Source organism: Oxyura jamaicensis, chromosome 7 (genome assembly GCF_011077185.1).
Source record: "Oxyura jamaicensis isolate SHBP4307 breed ruddy duck chromosome 7, BPBGC_Ojam_1.0, whole genome shotgun sequence".
Classification (NCBI taxonomy): domain Eukaryota; kingdom Metazoa; phylum Chordata; class Aves; order Anseriformes; family Anatidae; genus Oxyura; species Oxyura jamaicensis.
The window spans coordinates 28,987,458-28,991,562 of NC_048899.1; the positions used below are offsets into that span (position 1 = coordinate 28,987,458).

General features: G+C 44.4%; 1 long non-coding RNA gene across 1 annotated transcript; it reads left to right on the plus strand.

The window, feature by feature from the left end:
• The first annotated feature begins 662 nt into the window (after positions 1-662).
• LOC118169617 lies at positions 663-2,190 on the plus strand. Its single transcript, XR_004752197.1, has 3 exons — positions 663-749; positions 1,723-1,854; positions 1,972-2,190. It is a non-coding gene; the product is annotated as an uncharacterized LOC118169617 (long non-coding RNA).
• Positions 2,191-4,105: the final 1,915 nt, after the last annotated feature.

Sequence of the window (4,105 nt, forward strand, 5' to 3'; positions counted from 1 at the left end):
GATGTTTTGCAGGAGACGCTCAGTTCTTTCTCTTCTTCCATGGATCCTGGAGATCCCAGGCATCCAGGCGTTGTTGGAGATCTGAGGGGTGCAGGTAAAAACTATCCACAGGTAATAAAGTAATAATAGTGATGAACCTAACTTGTTCTTACACAGCTCGGTCAAGAGTCACCGAGGAATCTGGGGTAGGGAGTTGCTCTTACAGAATGACCTAAGAAAATACACCTTCTCTCTTAGACTAGGCCTAAAATAATACATAAATCTCCAAACAAAGCAGAAAAGACAGGTAGTGAAAGTGTTTTTTTTTTTTTTTTTTTTTTCCTCTTTCTGTGCCTACGTGCCTGGTTGTCTAAGACAGGTGTTAGCTAATAAGAAGCAATCCTTTTCAGTCAGTGAATAGATGACTCATCAGCACAGCAGGTCAGAGAGCTAAAGGCTCTAGATGGGCTTTTAGAAGAGTTGAAATAATTTTATGACCAATGAAAGTACTTGCCTCCTTGTTCCTGTATAATCAGTAAGAGAAGGATAATCAAAGCCAGTTCCCTGGGGCACCAGCTAATGATACTAATTAGCAAACAGACAGGGATTTGCTGAAAGCATTACACCCAGGCATGTACTAATTAATTAGCTGATTGCAGGGAGGTGATCCTCCTACTTTCTCTCTCCCCTGCAGGATTGTGCAATGGGGAAGGAAGGAGGGTGTTATGCTTTCTCATAAAGTAGATGTCATTGTGGGGTAGCCCAGTAGGGTGAGTTTGGGCAGCTTCTGCAGGAATGTGGCTTGTCCAAGGTTTAAAGAGGTCCCTCAAGCTACTACCCTAATCTGCATCTAAGTGCATCGGGGACAAAGATAGTGTTATTAGGTTTTTGGCCTGTTTGTCCTTCAGAAAAAAAATTGGTTCCAAACTGAGCTTTGTCCTGCGCCCTCTGTCTATTCAGGCTATAACGACAATACTCAAGTGAAGTCACAGTCCTGAGTTTCTGGCAAAAGAGGTTTACATGGAAAACAATTTCTGTGAGTTTGTACATTGTAAGAGCATTGCCACTCCTAGCCAAAATCAGGCAGTGGCTCAGTCTCTCAATACCACTGCAGGCTCTCAGGAAGCTTTGAAGATCAAAGATCACCCCCTCTGATCGTCTGTGGGGCTGGCTGCCTTTCCCAAGCAGGGCTCCTTGCAACGAACACAGCTTTGATGAAAGCCAATGTCCTGACATTACAGTGACCGCTCTGGCTCCAAGGAGCTCAGCTCAGACAGAGGCACTGGAATCTGGCAGTGACCAAGTGTTTTTTTCTTGTTGGCTTTCTATTTCTAGGAGACTGTTGGATAAGATCCCAAGTGATATATCTGGCTTCTTTTCCAGGCTGGTCTGTATGAGTGTGTGTGTGCACAAATGTGACTAGGCAGAAAATATTTATTCCATTGTTATACAGGAAAGAAGCAAAGAAAGACCAGTTTAAGAGAGAAATGTAAGGTGGAGTGCATTTTTCTTTTAACTCCACAGAAATCCATGCCTGGCCAGACCTCCGTAGTGCTCAACATTCTGCCCAACAAAGTCAAAGCCAAGTTTTGCAGCTGTATTCGGGGATTCTCAGTCCTTTCCTCTCCCCTATACTTGCAGAGAAAATAGAATCTCTGATGTATCTGGAAGCATGTGACACATGGGTTGGCCGGACCTACAGCAGCAGAGGGAAGACTGCAAGATAGTCCTTGAATTTCATAGGTCCTGTGTAAAGGCTGCTATATGGGAAGGGAAGAAAGAGATCTTTCTATGCACCATGTTCTCAGTTATCTGAATGACCTCATCATCAAGTCTTGAGGAGCAGCTATTAGGATGTCGCACTATTTAGGCAGGGTAGGTGGTGGGAAAGGGAGGCTAGTCCCATTCCCTGCTCCTACAGAGGAACACTGGTAATTTTCAGCTCTGGCCTAGTTCTTTTCAACCCAGGTAAAACCAGTATTTTGTGAGCAGATTCAGAAGAAAGGGGGATACAATTTTGTGCTATCAGTTCCTCAAAATGAATGATTTTCCTGTTTGATGGGATATGAAGCAGCCCTTCCTTTCATTTGCATTAGGCCTGTATGTGCTGCACTTTCAGCGTGGTTTTTCTGCTTTTGGATTTGACTTGGTACCTGAACTTACCACCCCCATGTCTTGGTTTAGCCCATACATCACTTAGTAGGACTACCGCGAGCACATCCAACATTCTCCCCAGGTGTCCAACCAAGACAAAGCCTAGCAGACAGATGGCCAGGCTTTGCACCACAAATGGAAGCTGTTCTTCCCCTCATGTGAGTTTGCGTAACCATACCCACCAAAAACAGTCATAAACATTGTCCACTCTGGTTTTGTGACTCAGTAAGTGCCCGTGGGGCTGACTTTTATAGACCTTAAATTACCACACGAGGGGATAGTTGTTCTCAAGGCCTGAGTCACTTGTTTAATGGGACCTATTTTTAAATGAAGGAGGAAGAAGAGGCAGCACTACTAGGAAGGGTGATAACTACCATCTTCATTGTGACACTGTGGCGTGAAGTCCTGTCTCCCTAAGGTGCTACTCCATCCTCAAAGAAAAGCAGAGTCCACATGGCTTCTGCAAGTTGGAGGATAGAGAAAGGCACATGTAATGTGGAAAAGTCAAACAAAGCATTGCATTTTTATTTTTGCAGGACCTGTTCAGAAGTTGGGATTGTGCTGAAAGATGGAACACAAACCTTCTTGGATGTCTAGCAGCCGTAACTTCCCAAAGTGCTGAGTAACATATTTCAGAGTCATGTTTTTGGGCATGTGCAAGTTGCTGTGTGTGGCAGAAATAAAGTGTCTTCCCTTTTCTTATTCGTGTTGCATACAGATACAACCGCATCATTCACATAAATCAGGCACAGTTAGCCAGAGGGCTCAAATTTACAACATTTCTGATAAACCAGACGCCTAAGAAATTCTGTGATGGGAAAAGGCTGCACTCTGCAAGAACACAGCAGGTAACAGTAGCCTTGTGAATGATAGCTCAAAGCCTCAGCTTTCGCCCCAGTACCTGAACATCTCACTGTCCTGAGGGAAACATCTGCGGAGCAATTATTATCTTGGAAAGAGCCATGGGAAAATAAAGCAGTCGGTAACACTTGAAAAGCGTCCCAGATTCCCACTGAAAGGCTTTGTCAGAACTGTGAACCTTCACTTTATTTAGCTGTATGCATTTTTTTTTTAGGGGTGGGTAGTGAACCAAAAAGTATCCTGTATGTTGCTGCGGTGGGAAATCTCAGCCGTGATAACATTCAGCTCAAGGTTGTTATCTAGTGGGTTGTAACCTGGGAAATATGGGAATATTTCTCAAAGGGAAAGACGGGCTTGTCACTTTGTGCTCTTTAGGAGCTTAACTGTTTGTATCTCAGAAGGTTACAGCTAGATGAGCTATATACCACACAGAGGGACAAACACTACTTTGTGCTGACCATCTCCAAGGGACACAATTTTTTATGTCGCAATCACTGTTTGTTTTTCTTTCTTACTTTTTTTTTTTTTTTAATTAATTTTATTTTATTTTTCTCCCAAAGATTTTCTTTTTATGTAAGAAGGGAGACTGGGAGGTTCAACTTGCACAGAACTCTCTGCCAACACAAAGAGGCAAACTCGTATGTCAGGCCATGAAATACATCTGTCACAGCTGGTGAGATGACAGGACTGCCACTGAACACGGTGCTTCCTAGGAGGACACGCTAGATGGCACAGTCCCCAGATGCTGCTCTGTGATCTGCCATCCCTTCTGCTTTTGGGTCTCATACAGCAGGCATGGGATCACAGCTCTGGCTATGTTGGGTATGGCCAGTTGTGGAGGCAGGGGAAAAATGTGCAAGAGCCTCACAGAGCCCGCAGAGATGTACCTACACGTGGGAAACCTGTGTGTGCATGGGGAGAAAAGGCGTGGAGCACACTGCCGGCTGTCATGCAAGCCCAAGTGAAGATGGTATGTGAGGCTCAGCAGAAACACTTGGCACTTGTCTTCAGAAGATGTTGAGGACCTTTGGGCAGGAGGTAGCATCATTGCTTCTCGTGTTCACAGATGGCAAAATGGAAACATGGGACAGTGAAAAAAACTTAGTTAAGG